This window comes from Sorex fumeus, unplaced genomic scaffold, assembly GCF_029834395.1.
Source record: "Sorex fumeus unplaced genomic scaffold, SorFum_2.1 ptg000109l, whole genome shotgun sequence".
Classification (NCBI taxonomy): Eukaryota; Metazoa; Chordata; class Mammalia; order Eulipotyphla; family Soricidae; genus Sorex; species Sorex fumeus.
The window spans coordinates 194,200-210,761 of record NW_026606166.1 but is presented as its reverse complement, the minus strand read 5'-3'; the positions used below and the strand labels follow the sequence as shown (position 1 = coordinate 210,761).

The 16,562-nt window shown below is 44.5% G+C and overlaps 1 protein-coding gene across 2 annotated transcripts in view; it reads left to right on the top strand.

Annotated features, from left to right (window-relative positions):
- LOC130042725 (protein SCAI) overlaps nucleotides 1-16,562 on the top strand; it is a 135,404-nt gene that overhangs the window by 22,168 nt on the left and 96,674 nt on the right. The window contains exon 3 of one of the 2 annotated variants that reach the window (XM_056134907.1): nucleotides 10,783-10,941. The exons of the other annotated variant lie outside the window; for it this stretch is intronic. The gene's annotated coding sequence lies outside the window, so the exon portion shown is untranslated. The remainder of the gene's footprint in view (nucleotides 1-10,782; nucleotides 10,942-16,562) is intronic. 2 annotated transcript variants of the gene reach the window in all.

Genomic DNA, 16,562 nt, shown 5'->3' with positions numbered 1-16,562 from the left:
AGCCAATCAGGGCATACAAACTCAATACATGAGGATCCTTCGTGAGCTCTATTGCGGATTCACTACCAAGATCTCACCATTCTACAAAGAAGTAATCATCCATATCAAGAGAGGGGTTCGGCAGGGTGATACCATTTCACCAAAACTCTTCAGTGCCACCCTCGAGAACATCATGCGACGACTAGAATGGGAAAACATGGGAGTGAAGATAGATGGTCGGCAACTACACCACCTCCGCTTTGCTGATGACATCGTTCTAATAACACCAAACATCAGCCAAGCGGCACAAATGCTGGCCGACTTTGACCGTGAGTGTGGAAAGGTCGGACTACAGCTGAATCTTACGAAGACAATGTTTATGAGAAACAGCCTTGTTCCTGACGCTCCATTCGCTCTCAACGGAACCACCATCTCCGAATGCAGCAGTTATATATACTTAGGTCGAGAAATCAACATGATGAATGACCTGGCACCTGAGTTACGCAGGAGGAAGAGAGCGGCTTGGAATGCCTTCAAGAGCATTGAAGAAATAACTAAAAGGACAAAGAACCTCCAGCTACGAGCACATCTCTTTGATTCCACTATTCTTCCTGCATTAACATATGCCTCAGAGACCTGGACCCTACGAAAACAGGATGAGAACGCTATTCGGGTCTCTCAAAGAGGAATCGAAAGAACTTTGCTTGGAATATCACGATTCACTCAAATGAGAGATAGAATCCGGAGTTCTGATCTTCGTCAATGCTCAAGAATCAGGGATGGGGCTGGAGCAATAGCACAGCGGGTAGGGCGTTTGCCTTGCACGCGGCCGACCCGGGTTCAATTCCCAGCATCCCATATGGTCCCCTGAGCACCGCCAGGGGTAATTCCTGAGCGCAGAGCCAGGAGTAATCCCTGTGCATTGCTGGGTGTGACCCAAAAAGCAAAAAAAAAAAAAACAAACAAACAAAAAAAAAGAATCAGGGATGCTGTCTCATTTGCCAAGACATCAAAAATCAGATGGGCTGGACATGTAATGAGGTTTACAGACAACCGCTGGACTAGAGTCATTACTGATTGGATTCCACGAGACATCAAAAGATCACGTGGACGCCCACCTATAAGATGGTCAGACTTCTTCGTCAAGACCCTAAATGATCGGTTTGAGGCTCTACATGTTCCTAAAACGAACAGATACCATTGGGCTACGCTAGCACGCAACCGGGATGAATGGAGACGTTACTGGCACCCGCCCGAATAAATCGATGAATAACGGGGATTAAGTGATAAGTGATTAAGTGATTTTTAAAAAGTTGGGCTGTGTATAATGTTTGCTGTAGTTGTAGGCACTAGAGATTTCCTTTTATTTATTTTTGCTTTTTGGGTCACACCCAATGATGTTCAGGGGGTTACTCCTAGCTCTGCACTCAGGAATTACTCCTGATGGTGCTTGAGGGACCATATGGGATGCCAGGAATTGAACCCGGGTCAGGTTGGCCATGTGCAAGGCAAACACACCCTACCCCTGTGCTCAGGCCCCTCCTTCTTTTTTTTTTTTTTAATGTAGGAGTACTGCTATTTATTCAGCCACTGATTAACTGATTGAATTGGGCATGAACTCCACCTTACTTTTTTTTTCATTTTTTATAATTTTATTTCTTGAATCACCGTGCGAGCAGTTACAAAGCTTTTGGGTATAAGTCTTGGTCATACAATGAAACACCCGTACCTTCACCAGTGCCCATTCTCCACCACCAAAAACTCCAATATACCCCCTTTCCAAACCCTCCCCCTACCTGTGGGGCAGATGATTTCCACATTACTCTCTCTCTACTTTGATTACATTCAATATTTCGACACCAGACCCACCATTATTATTTGGGATTTTACCCCAACATTCAGATCTGCCGAAAAGGCAACAGTAGACAAATTTTGTTTTCTATTGTTGGTTAAGAATAACATATGATATCACGTGGCTGTAGTAGTTGCCGTGCGATTTTGAAATTCCAAAATTTTAACACTTAAATCTGGAGGGATTTCTGCCAAAACTTGCTGGGTTCTGAGATTTGTTCCTGAGTCTCTAGAATCATGGCTGTTAAGCAGCTTGATCAGAAGCCAGAAAGACCGTTCATGGGTGGCGACTTGGAGTCTCATTGGGATGGGGAGGAAAGGGCCGGCTCCACCCCCATTCTGTGAGGCCCCGCTTGTCTCATCACTGAGGGCCCAAACCTGACTGTCCGGTGGCCTCTGGAGGATGGCGGCCACTGAGCCACCTAGGGGGAGCAGGTGAAGGGACAGTATCCTTTCCCCCTTGGGGTGGCCCAGCGACAGTAACCTACTGCAGAGTCCGGATGCATTTCTGCCAAAAGCCACTGGGTTCTGAGATTTGTTTCTGAGTGTCTTGGATCATGGCTGTTAAGCAGCTTGATCAGGAGCTAGAGAGACTGTTCGTGGGCGACGACTTGGGGTCTCATTGGGGTAGGGAGGAAAGGGCCGGCTCCACCCCCTCCCATGAGGCCCAACTTGTCATCACTGAAGGCCCAAACCTGATTGTCCAGTGGCCTCTGGAGGATGGCGGACACTGGCCCACCAGGGGGAACAGGCTAAGGCATGAAACCTATTCCCACCTGGGGTGGCCCAGCATTGGTAACCTACTGCAGGGACCGGATGCATTTCTGCCAAAAGCCGCTGGGTTTCGAGATTTGTTTCTGAGTCTCTGGGATCATGGCCATTAAACAGCTTGATCAGGAGCCAGAAAGGCTGTTCATGGGCGACAACTCGGGGTCTCGTTGTGATGGGGAGAAAAGGGCTGACTCCACCCCCCATCCTGTGAGGTCCCATGTGTCTCATCACTGTGGGCCCAAACCTGACTGTCCAATGGCCTCTGGCGGATGGCGGCCACCAGGCCAACAGGGGGAACAAGCCAAGGCATGAAACCTATTCCCACCTGGGGTGGCACAGTGCCGGTAACCGACTGCAGGGACCAGATGTATTTCTGCCAAAAGCCATTGGGTTTCGAGATTTGTTTCTGAGTCTCTGGGATCATGGCCGTTAAGCAGTTCAATCAGGAACCAAAGAGACCATGCCTCCAATTATATAGCTGAACCCGAGGTGTTTGTGGGTGTGTCTCCCACATACCTAACTTTTGGCCATTTACTTTCTTGGTAAAGTTTGCCCTAAGTTTTTGAGGTCTGGCCAAAGGCACAGCAGCAATTTTGAGGTATCTGGAAGTCTGAAGGCATCATCAGGCTGCTGATGCACTCGCCTCACAAGTAAGGATTGACCTGCTGGCGGCACCATACCCCCCCCCCCTTTGTGTTTTTAAAGGAGGGAGGTGAAGGTGTGTACTCTGAGGTGATGGTGTAAATGATCCCTAGTGGCTAGGGACAGAGGGGCAGCACCAGTTCTGAAGACATTGAGGAATCAGTCAACATGTCCTAGATTTCTCAAGTCTCAAATGCTCCCAGCATAGGTGAGGTCTGAATGGCCACTTCGGAGAAAGGATAGGGAGGGAGCGTGGAAGGGTGCCGAGAGAAAAGACAGTGCGTGAAGGAGTCTGGCCTGGAGGGTGAGTGGATTTAGGGATAGATCAGGCATTGATGTTTCAAATGCATGAAACTTTGTCACTAGCTTATTTTGCAAAAAAACAGCAAACGTACCCTTTATAGTTATAGAATGAGTGCCATAAGCTGTGTAGCTCTTGCTGAGTTCTGTGTTTCTGTCAGTTCTGAATTGTTTCATATTTAGGTTGATTATAGAGTTGAATAAATGAACTAAAGGGAAGGACGGGACCAAGTGAGTGTAATTCCCAGCTTGCTGGTGCTTCTCGGTAGATGAGGCTTGAGTTTGTTGTTTCATTAGGAGATAGTGTTATTCCCAGTTACAAAGAGTAGTCTTTCCTCAAGACTCAGGAAAGTAATTTAGTCCAGTGAGACAGCTAGCAAGTGGCACGGCTACACAAGCGACTTTTTATTTTTTGTCTGACTTTATACAATTTTTGCTATTACAGTTAAAATAATGACGTTGAAATATAATCAGAAAAACTGTGGAAGAGATAATTTCCTCTGAGGATTATTGAAGTCCCATAAGTAAAATTAAAGCAACACTTGATATATATGTCTCTGTTTTCAGTAGCTTCATACTTTGAAACTGTTATTTTCTGTTACTGGCCAATTTATGTAATTGGGCTATTATAATCTTATCTGGCATTCTCCTAATATTTAGATAATTAGGTAAAAGTAGCTGTACTGAGTGGAGTGATTTTTCACTTTGAAGTGTCAAAAAACAAAGATCATTGAGAATGAAAAGAATTTTGTTACTAAAGAGTTCATGTTATTGCAGATCTTTTTGATAGAAGATTTTAGGCACCTTGGTTTACAAAACTGTTAATGTTAAGATTTCTTACATAAACTGTTCCAGTATCACACCTGTTTGTCAGTGTACACTTCCCTCCACCATTATTCCAATGTCCCCCTCTCCTGCCCTTGGTAGCTTCCTGCTGAAGACCAGGTCTCTGTTTTTGTTGCCTTTGGGCATTTGTTACTCCCCTGCTGTATTTCTTTATATCCTGCGTATGAGAGAGATCATTCAGTATCTGTCCTAACTTCACCCCATAGATACTCTCCAGATCCATCAAGTAGCAGCAAACTGCATAGTTTTATTTTTTCTTTCTTTCTTGTTTTATTTTTTAGCCGTGCCCAGTGATGGTCAGGACTTACTCCTGGCTCTGTGCTCAGGATCACTCTTGGTGGGCTCAGGGAACCATACAGGGTGCCTGTGATGGAACCCAGGTCAGTTTTGTGCAAGAAAGACTATCTTTCTGGCCCTGCTTTCATCTTTTCTTAAAGTTAAGTAGTATTCCATTATGTATGTGCATCACAATTTCTTTATCCAGTTACCTGTTCTTGGGTCTGCTCTAGGTTTAGCTTTGTGAGTAGTGCTGCAGTGAATGTAGGAATGCAGGTATCTTGACAGCTGAGTAGTTCTAGGTCCCTTGGAGTAGATGCCAAGAAGTGGAATTGCTGGGTCATACGCCGCTCAATTCCTAGTTGTTTAATTTTTTTAATCGGATCACAGTTACAAAGTTGTTCATTATTGGGTTTCGATTACATAATGTTCCAACACCCTTCCCCTTACCAGTGTATATTTCCCACCACCAGTGTCCCTAGTTTCCCTTCTGCCAACTCCCCCTGCCCCCCTAGCCTGCCTCTATGGCAGGCACTTTTCTTCTCTCTTCCCTCTCCCTGTCTCCCTCTCTCTCGGCATTATGGAGTTTCCTAGTTTTTTGAAATGTGTTCATACTGTTTTCTAGACTTTCTGGATCATGCACTATGGGTTGTACCAATTTACATTACTATCATCTACTTTTGAGTTAGTTTCTCAGTGTCCCTGCCAGCACTTGCTTTTGTTTTTGTTTGTTTTGTTTAGGTATTTTTGGGTGGCCACACCGGACAGTGGTCAAGGCTTTCTCCTGGCTCTGTACTGGCTCTGTACTCAGGGATCACTCTTGGTGGACTGTAAGGACCTCAGAAGGGTGTGTGTTCGAGGGCTCTCCGGGCGGCTCTCTCAGCGCCCGCGTTTGGTGCTCTTGAGCCGTTATGTATGGACAGGATGGAGATGGCTGTAGGCCATGGGCAGGCGAAGGAAGAACGAGGACCAGGCTGGTTGCTGATTAGTTACCGTTTATTCAATCTTTTGTCTCTCCGATCTCATGCATTCTTCCTTCCTTGCCCCTCATTCCTCCATCCCTGCCCATCTCACCTTGCTGCTTCTTGCAGCCTGGACTCTGCTTCTCCGCTCTTGATTCTGACTCCTCTGGACTCTGACCCCCCCTGCTTCTCTCTCTACCCCTACTTATATCTCTCCACCTGGCCCTCCGGGCCCATGCTCCCCACCTGGTCTGGAAGCATAAACAACATAAGGAAGCCCTTCCTGATGGCCTGCAGCCCAAAATAGCTCTAAAGGTGTTTTTCTCTAGTTACTTTTGAATGGATTTAGTAAAAGATACATTGAAGCAAAGATACATAGGGCAGCTCTCCTGGTAACATCTTGCCACAGACTCAGACTACAGCACTCAGGTCAGGTTAATCATTCCTAACCCTAGCAGGGTCCAAATCTAGTTACTACTTTTTGGATCATGACAGCATCTGTCCATGACCAAGTTCTTACTTATAGTTAAGCATTAGGCACTTTGGCCAGGCCCATCTCGATGCCAGGGTAGGACATAGCTCACCACTTGCCCTGGGTCCACCCAGTCCCTCGTCAGGATCCTGCTTTTGGGGGTGCTGGGAAGGGCAGCTGAGGCTTAGGTTGAGATGCCCAGGGGTAAAATACCATTTAGAGTCAAATGATTCCCACATAACAAAAGCGTAGCATCTTCCTGTGCCCATACAAAAAGGACATTGCTCTGAATATACTATACAAAGGCCTTATGGAGAAGAGAAAAACAGTATTTACAAGTCAACAGCACAAAGAAAGAAGTTACAAATAAACACAGAGGAAAGGGAGCACTGTGATGGGAACAACCCAATAAACCTAAACTACCTGAAGCTATGTTATCCTACAGTGGGCTCAGGCTGTGGTGCTGGGAATTGGACCTCCTCAGCTTCATATAATATGGCATGTGTCTTACCCGCTGTACTGTTGCTCCAGTCCAGCCCTTGGCATTTAAACATTTTAGCCATTGTGGCAGTTGTATAATAGTATTATTTTGTAAAGAAAACAAATTATGTCATTAATTCAGTTACCATAGTATTGAGTGCTATCACCTCCATTTCTACCCATCCCACCATTTTCACATGGTTTCATATCGTCTTTGCAGCTGCTTGAAAGGCCAACTTCACGAAGTGATGCCATTATTGAAAGGAACGTGGAGTGATTTCAGGTGTAAATAGAATGACCTAGGACTTGCAATTTGTGCTGGTTTTCCCTGAAAGTTAAATATATCCCATATCCCATGCATACTTGCAAATTTGTTGGGGTGCCCTCATGGTATGAGCTATAGCAATGAATCATGGTCACCCCTAGGGAATAGAAGTTTCACATGTTTCTTTATACTTTCTGGATTTTCCTTTTTTTTACCCCAGCTTGCTGTTTTGGGACTGTATTTGGTGATGCCCAGGGGACCGACCATGCAGTGTGCTGTGGAACCCAGGCCTCTCAAATGCAAAGCATGTGCTCAGCCCTCTGAGCCATCTACCTGGCCCCACATTTTGGTTCTATTTTTTTTTTCCTTGGCGGGTTGTGGTTTGGGCCACACCTGAATTAAAAGAGCCTCACAGATGTAAGGCAAAGGACCCTATTGCTGAGCCACTTCTGGGCTGACATAAGTGTTTGATCTCATGTATTGGTTGATTCTTGGGTCTTGGGGACATATGCAGCTGTGCTAGAGGGTGTTTTGTCTCATTGCTTGGTGCTCACTTCCATGAGGCTTAGGTGAGCAATGTGGTGCTGGGGATTGAATCTGGGGCTCTCTAAAAGCATGCAAATTTGAGCCATTCAAATATAGCAAATATAGCACTCAATACTGTGGTAACTGAATTAATGGCATAATTTGTTTTCTTTACAAGTTAACACATACATATATGAAACATTTTATGACTTCCCAGTCCTAATACATAATATGTTGAGAACTATTTAGCTAAAGTCCATTCAGCAGGTCTGAACAATGCTATTTTGTAAAATGTTGTTGCATTATAAAATTAAAAAAATCCTGGCTGATGTTGAAGGAAACCTCTTTTTTTGTCTTGTTTTGGGGCCGCGCCCAGCATTGCTCAGGGTTTATTCCTTGTGCTGCACTGAGGAATTCTTTCTGTTGGTGTTTGTGGACCATACAGGATGCTGGGGATCGAACTGGGGCCAGTATGTGCAGGGCAAGGGCTCTACCTGCTGTGTTATCTCTCCAGTCCAAGAAACCTCATTTTAAGGGACCTTTTTCATTCTACATTGTTTGGTTTGGTCTCAGCTGCCAAGCACCCATCCACAGTGCCAAATGGGGAAGGGACTCCCTTGTACCTTTTTCCATTTTCTTTTACCTTTTCGCCCCTCCTGCAGTGGTTAGGGTCACTCTCTAAGGTACTTGGAGGATGTGTAATACTAGGAATCGAACCTGGGGCTCGTCTCTGCAAAGGATCTTCCTTTTTGTCTTCTTGCTGTCTTCCTGGCCCCACACCCCTCAGTCTTAAGTTTTAATCTAATGTCCTTTTTCTGTTCTACGCAGAGTACCGTGCATTGCCGAGTCAATTTTTAAAAAATTTTTTATTCTAATGTAGATAAAGGCCACAACTATTGATACAGTTCTATAATTGAACTTGATCAGATAATAAAGCCCCAATATTAAGATCAATAAGCTTCAAAAAATTTTTTCTTTTAATGTGAAAATTTTCTATCTCCTCAGGAGGTTGTTAAGTCCTTGTCTAAGGATTTACTAACCCGCTTGTGGCTAGTGAGGCTTCTGTGTTGCTGTTTCTGTTTGCTGGGTTTAGTTGGCTTCCCTTTTCCTTCCCTGCTCCTTCCCGTTGGGTCCGGTGTGCTCCTACTGCAGGTTCAGTACTGAGGAGCTGGGAGTTGGGGTAGACCTGAGGCTTCAGGTTCAGTGGCTTGGGCCATGAGTGAAGCCTGTCCGCAGCTGTGGGGTGTGCTGAGGCTGCTCTCCTGAGGGCGGCCCAGAGTTGGCAGCCCCGGGGGCCGGGGTGACCTGCGTGTCCTTGGAGAGTCAGTCGGGAATTGGTGGAGCGGGGCTAAAGGGTGAGTGGGTATGGCGGTGGCTGTGGCTGGTGACTGTGGCCCTTTATTTCTGCATCTCCACAGCGTCTCAGAACTTTGTTATTTTTCAGAAGCCTCCACAGTTTTGAGGAGCATTTATCAAGTTGTTACTTGTCTCTGAGTGAGAGCAGCTCCTGGTGGGGCTGGTCTTCTTAGGGTACCTCACAGGAAGGTCACTGTGAATTGCTGCTTGGCACTGTGGAGTCACCATGCACATCCACAGAGCAATGCAAATTGTTTCTGCTCCACTTTCTTGAAGGCAAAGTTCAGCTATATTTAAAAATTATTACTTCTGTTTTCTTTTGGGGCCACACCCGACAGTGCTCAGGGTTTACTCCTGGCTCTGTGCTCAGGAATCATTCCTGGCAGTGCTCGGGGACCATTTGGGAGGCCAGGGCTCCAGCCCGGGTCTGCTGCATGCGAGGCAGGCACCTGTCTCTTGGGTCCTTCTCTCTCTTCTCTGCGGGAGAGATGGAGGTTCCTGTCTCTTCAGTCCTTCATTGGACTGCCTGCCTTGGACACCCAGACAGACATTGCTCCAGGATGCTGTTGGAAGTCAAGGCCTGAGTATCTATTTCAGGTTTCTGTGTGCCTGGCGCTGTAGGGGTGCAGGGTGGTGAGAATCTGCATTCCTCTGGCTTCTGGTGTGTGTGTGTGTGTGTGTGTGTGTGTGTGTGTGTGTGTGTGTTTATTTGCACACCCTCTGTCACTTGATAATGCGTGCAGCACTAGCCGGCAGCAGAGTTTAGTTTACAGAGCTTGGAGTACTGACCTGCTGATGCCTTCTCAGGACAGGTTGCTCATTGTTAAGAGGTTGGGGTCTTATTTTAGTGTTCTGTTTATTTTTATTTGTTTCTACCTTTTGCCTTTCTCTTCTCCGTTGTTGTCTTTGTGGAGGTGTCTGGGGTTGCACCCGGGGGTGTGTGCCGAGGTTCCTGTCCAGGCTTCCAGACTCACGCCTGAGGCGGGCGCTGCCCTCTGTGGATTCTGGGTTGGCCTTCTCCTGCCTCCCTGCTCCTCAGCCGCCTGCTCATCTCAGGGCTTTCCCGTCTGACTGGGCTCGGGGGTCTTGGCTCGCTCCCCCCTCTTCGTGCATCTTTGTCGTGTGTCTTCAGTATTTTCTCCCATGCGTGTGTTGCTTGTCGTCAGTGGAATACTCAGCACCTGGCCAGGGAGCGCAGCACGCTGTCCCCTCTCTGCCGCTTTCTCCTCTGCCGTGTTCTTTTCTGGATGCCGCTGCCTTGGTCCCCCTGCCTTCCCATTGCCTTCCTTTCAGACTGGGTCACCCCGCAGCCAGGAGGGCCAGTTGCCCCGTTGTTTGACGTTCATATCTTGAGAGCCCTCTCTACCTTACAGTCATGTGGTCTCCTTCACCTGCTTTTCTTTTTCCCCCAAAGGTCCACATCCAGCAGTGTGTTGGGGGTGGGGCGTGAGGGGTGGTTGGGAGGCAGGCGACTCCTAACTCCATGCCCCCAGTGGCATTTATTTCTTTTGATTGGTTGATGTAGAGGGATAAAATCTAGTCCCTATGAATTCTTATTGGCCAGTGGTAGAAGTCCATGATATTTTAGAGGATGGGTGTTTAATTTTATCAGATGCTTTTTCCTTGTTTATTGAAGGAATCCTGTTTTTTTTTTAAATATGTATTGAGTTTCATTGATTTTCTTTCTAATATTAAATCGATTCTTGTATTTCTTGCTTAGTCATGGTACTTTTATCTTTTTTTTCGTGTATTGCTGTATTCAGTTTTCTAACTTTTCTTTTTTTCTTTAGGATTTATACATCTCTGTTTATATTCATATATCTTTTGGGCTGACATCAAGGCTATCTGGGTTTTATAAAATGGATCGAGAAACTTTACCTCTTCATTTTTAGAAAAGTTTGCATAATGTTGGTGGCTTTTTTTTTCTTTCCATAAATGGGTAGACACATTCTCCAATGAAGCTATGTGGTGGTTTCATTTGGGAAGCTGTTTAATTATAGATTTGTTTCATTAACAGATATAGGACTATTTAGATTCTCCATTTGTTTTTGTTTCAGTTTCAGTCTGCTGTTTTTCTGGGAAGACAAATGATATGTTCAGGATCCTGCTTCTGATAATGAATAAACTTTCCAATCCTGTCCTTTTTGAAACTGTGCCATGCTAGCATAATATATACTTTGCAGTTGTATCCTCTCCACTGGATTATAAACCAGCAGGTAGGTTCTCTATCTGTTAAAACTTGGTATAATTTGAGCCTAGGGCCAGATGGAGACTTGAGTTAAACTGAAGTATACTGAGTGTTTGCATTAAGATTTTAAAAGGGGAGAATTTGACTTAAATATATAGTTGCTTTGGTTCTGTAAAGTTCATTTTGGCTCTGTAAAAATGAGGCATATTTTACCTATTGCTCAAATGGGTTATTATTGCTGATATTGAATAAAAAGGTATAATTGATGAATTGGAAATGCAATTCTTGAACTTTTGAAGTATCATTTATAGTACTGCAATGATTTTTTTTCTAGGCTATACTCATTTTTATTCCCTAACACCTGCAGAATTGGTATCTGCCTATAATTCTTGGGCAATAGAAAGAAAAATTACATCATTTTTCCATGTCATGTTTAGTTACAATTTTTTTAAAAAAAATATGTTTCTGTTTAACAGAGAATGTATCTTGAATTATTTGGTGGGGATGTGGGTCATGGGCCACACCTGGCAGTTCTCAAGGACCACAGGTAGGGGTTGAACTGGGGTTGGTCTTATGCAAATCAAGCCCCTTAACTCCTGTGCTGTCTCTCAGGCACCTTGATTAAATTTGTTATTGGAAATTTTAATGAATAGTTAATATTTTTTGTACCATAAAATGTGTTCATCGTGTTCTAGAGGACAGTCTTTGCCTGGAAAGCTTAGCAGGCTGGAGTATGTACTTGGCAGGCATGAGAACCAATGGTCCCCAGCACTGCATGGTCTCTTGAGCACCACTAGGACTGACCCCCATGTGCAATGGGGCATAGCCCCTGAGTGCTGCAACAGTGTGGCTCAAAGAGAAAAACAGAAAGAGTAAAAGAAAAAAAAATAGGCGACTTAGTCTAAGATTCACATGTTTGGGAAGAATGTGAGTTTGAATGGAGAGAGTTCAGTTGAAGGTCTGCTGTTATAAAATATGTAGTTCGTTGCCAAAAGAAATATTACCTAGCAGCAGTTTAAATGTGCCAGGAGAGGCCAGGGAAGGCCTGTGGTGGAAATTGTACAGAGGAGCTATCAGCCTAGTTCCCTAAGAGTTTCAGATGGGAAAGAAAAGTTTATGATGCTAAAGAATTTTATGGATGGCTAGTCCATCAGAAATGAATCTTCAATGCTCGAATTTTTTAAAATATAAGTTTATTGTGTTCTTGTGCTTCTTGTACTGCATAGACATAAAATTAATTATATTTATGTACTTTTATAATTTTGGTTTATTCAATTATAGTTTAGGTTACTTATTTATAGTAGCATTAAAATATGTGTATGTGTTTGTATATACATATTTTTGTTTGGTTTGATTTGGGGGCCATACCTAGTGATACTCAGGGATCACTTCTGGCTCTGTGCTCAAGAATATATTCCTGGGGCCAGAACAAGCACAGCAGTCAGGGTGTTAGCCTTGCACATGGCCAACCCAGGTTCGATCCCCGGCATCCCATATGGTCCCCCGACCATCACCAAGAGTTAATTCCAGAGTGCAGAGCCAGAAGTGACCCCTGAGCATCTTTGGGTGGGACCCAAAAAGAAAACAAGTAAATACATAAAAGAATATACTCCTGGCAGTGCTTAGGGGATGGTATGGGATGCTGGGGATGGGACCATTGTCAACTGTGTGCAGGGCAGTCCCCCTCCCCGCTGCTCAGGCCCTAAAATGTCTAATTTTGATGTGCATACATCCCACACCTCACTACCTCCAAAGCCCAAGACCCTCCACCTATGTGCCTGGGTCACATCAGGTTCACCTTTTCATTCCTTCCCCTGGCCCCCTTGCTTGGTAATCCAGGCCAGTGGTTTGTTTCCATTGATATTGTCTGTTCTCTTGATTTGTTTTTCTGGGTACCACAGGTGAGTGAGATCAGCCAGCATTTGTTCTTTCTTTGATTGCATTTTCATGATTCCTCTCATTTCTGTTTTAATGAGCTACAAGAGCCCATCTTTTCTTGGGGCTGTGTAGTATTCATTGTGTATGTTTACCACATTATTTATTATGCCTATCATCAGACATGTTTCAAATGCTGGCCATTATACAAAACACTGCCACGAATATAGGTGTGCATCCATCTTTTCAAGGTCAGATCATGTTTTTGTGTTTTGGGGGCAGAGCCCAAGAAGTGCATTTCTGGGTCTTATGAAAGTTCTGTTCTTTTGAGAAATCTCTTTCCTATTTTCTGTAGACGCTGAATCAGACAACATTCTCACCAACAGTTAATGAGGGTTCCTTTTTCACACATCCTCACCAGTACTGGTTGGTTTCAGTCTTTTTGCTGTGTGCCATTCTCACTAGTGTTGGATAATATCTCATTGTTTTGATTTGCATTTTCCTAAGTGATGAAGAAACACTTTTTCCTGTGCTTACTGGCTGTCCATATGCCTATTTATCTCTTATTTACATTTTTGTTTCTTTCTTTTTTTTGTCCTGTGTTTAGGGGCCATACCTGATAATGCCCAGGGATTACTCTTGACTGTGCTCAGGGATCACTCCTGGTGAGGTTTGGGGGACCACAGGGATTGATCTCAAGTCAGCTGCATGCAAGGAAGCCCTTCCTGTTGTACTACTTCTCTAGTCCCTTGAGATTTAGTTTTTTAGTTCTAAAATGTACTTGATTATCATCTTCCCAATTTATTATAAGTTGAAATTTACTTTCTGTTAAAATAATACTTTCCATGTGCATGCACATTTCTCTTTTGATATTAAAGAAGCAGTAAAGATTGTGGGGGTCAGAGTGATAGTATAGCGGGTAGGACACTTGCCTTGCTCAGGGCAGACCTGGGTTCAATCCATATGGTCCCTTGAGCCCGCCAGGAGTGATCCCTGGTGTAGAGCCAGAAGTAAGTCCTGAGCTCTGTCGACTGTGGCCCCCAAACAAAACAAAAAAATAGTAATGATTGAGACTGTAAACATAAGGAAGTGAGCCAAGTTATTGCTCAAAGAAATGAATGCATGCTTTGCCTGCAGGAGGCCCTGGGTTCAGTCTCCAAAACACCCCTGGGAGTGACCTTTGTGCACAGAGCTGGGAAAACCCTCCAGCACAGACATGGCCCAAAAATAAGAATAAAAGGAGAGTGAGTGAGGACAGAGCTGCTGATTAGAGATTTAATTAAAATTTGATTGAGACTTGATGGAGGAAAAAGTAACTGACGCAGGTGCTAAAAATACTTTTCAGGAATTACCTAAAGAGGCAGTGCCTGCAGGAAGCACACTGATTCACCTCACCAATTTTCTACAGGCACCAGGTTTTTTCGGAGGTAGGAGTAAGGCACTGAGCTGAAAATGGGGCTCTGATTTGAAGTCTGTAACTTGAAAGGTCAGATCTCCCAGTCCCCTGTTTCATACTAGACCACTGTCTCCCCTACCCTCCTCCGCTGTCCCCAAGCAGCTGAATGTGGCGGGGCCGGGTCTCTATCAGGAGAGACCATTTGGGAAGGAACGAGTGAGTCACAGCCCTGAGAGAGGGAGAGAACAATGATATCCCTCCTCGCCCTCGTGTCTCAGACTTTGATCACAAAAGCCTAATAAGTCTGAGAACAGACTGTCCTGAGATTCGAAGATACCTGATGGAAGAGATGCTTCCTTCTAGGGAAGCTTGTCCACACCAGAGCTACCCATCACATCTTAGTGCCGCATTCCTAAATTGGAACACACCCCAAGATCATGAAACATAGGAACATTCCTTCAAAACCGTGAATAACATGTCGAGATTAACATGCTTAGAAAGAAATCTGAGGCCAGGACAGTAATGCAGTGGGCTGGAGCACATGCTTTGCACACAGAAGGCCCAGCTTGATTCCTGGCACTTCATAGCCCCCTTACATGACACTGCCAAGCGCATCTTCTTTGGAATATGAGCTATCTCTTTTCCTTTTCTTTTTGTTTTTGGGCCACGCCTGGTGGTGCTCGTGGCTTACTCCTGACTTTGTGCTCGGGAATCAGTCCTGTATCTGGTGCCCTGGATTGTGGACAGGCCCGAGTGAGCACAGGCAGGGCAAGCATCCTACTCACTTTGCGCTCTCTCTTTGGCCCTGAGTGTATGAATATGTTCTGGAATTAGATAATAGTGTTTGAATTAGGTAAGAGTGTCTAATGCAGAACTTGGTGAATATACTAAAACCCACTGATTCATATGTGGTAAAGAGCTGCGTTTTAACTCAAGCTGTTATAAAGAAACAACTGTTATGAATGGCTTCCTTGAATGACTTATTATGGGTTGTTTTGTGTTATGAGTCCATGGATTGGAATCATAAAGCTTTTAGTCACCTCCAGACCAGGTGAGACAGAGAAGCCCTGGAGGAAAGTATTGTATGATCCTGCAGCAGGCTCCAAATAAAAGTTGCTTTTCAGAGTTGCTACTGTGTGGTCAAATACCAGGTAATATTTGTTTTATTTAGTTTAGGTGTGTGTGTGTGTGTGTGTGTGTGTGTGTGTGTGTGTGTGTAATTAAAAAATTGTTTTGTTTTGTTTTGTGTTCACACTCTTCTATTCTCAGGGCTTACTTCTGGCTCTGTGCTCAGGGATCACTCCTGGAGGGGCTTGGGGGACTGTATGGGGTGATAGGGATGGAATTTAGCTTGGCTGTATTCAGTCAGCCTGTACTGCCTCTCCTGATTCTGAGTAATGTACAACATTAAAGATCTCTTTCCCGTATTAGTAAGTGTTTTGGTTTGTTTCTCAGTGAATGTGTTGGGAACTGCAAAGATGATCTGGCAGGCCAGATGAGGGCATTGTGCTCTGTCTGAATTTTGTAGCCTAGAGAGAGTGATGAAGGGGTAGGGGCCAGATCTCCAATTGTCACTGCCTTCAAATGCATTCAGAATGCTTCTCCTTTGAGATCAGCAGGTATGTTATAAAGCTGGGTCCAGCCACATAGCGTGTGTACCTCATATGAGAAATTTCTTTGTCATTTCTCCAGTTACTTTTGCCAGAAGGGTTTTAATATTGCAGGAAGAGTATGATGTCAACTCTTTTGTCTTTTTTCCCCCTGTTTTCTTCTCTTCCCCCCCCCCCCTTTCTCTTTCTTTTTTTCTTTTCCTCTTGTTGAACTCTTTAGTATTTTTGGATTAGAATGATCTTGTTCTTCTGTCAACTTGACGTGTCCATTGAACCCCTTTCCAGTAACCGACATTCTTTTTGTCTTTTTTTTTTTTGACAAGTCTCTTTTTTCTTGTGGTAAAATTCCTGTTGGACAAGCACCACCAACTATCTGTGAAGGTGCAGCTCTGTGGAGCTTAAAATTAGATCTGCTTCCTTCCTTTGGCTCACCATCTAAATGTAGTAGGCGAGATTCTCCTTTCCTAGATGTCATTAAAAATAGAAGATTCCCATCTGTCAGGAAGGGTGCTGACTTGAAGACGGACGAGGCAGCCCTGACTCTCTTCTAGCAGTCACATTTGAGTCTTAGAAAAATGTCTTTTTTCATGGCAGAAACCAGGAGTGTGCTGTTTTATAGTGCGGGCCTTAAATTATCCCCAAGTTTGTAAAAATCAGGAAGACCCAAGAGAATCAGATTTTGAGGAGAAATGGAAAGGACAAGATGTAACAATATGACTTGAGTAAGAAAATGGGCTTTCCAAACCCAGTGGCCTTTGGCAGAAATGC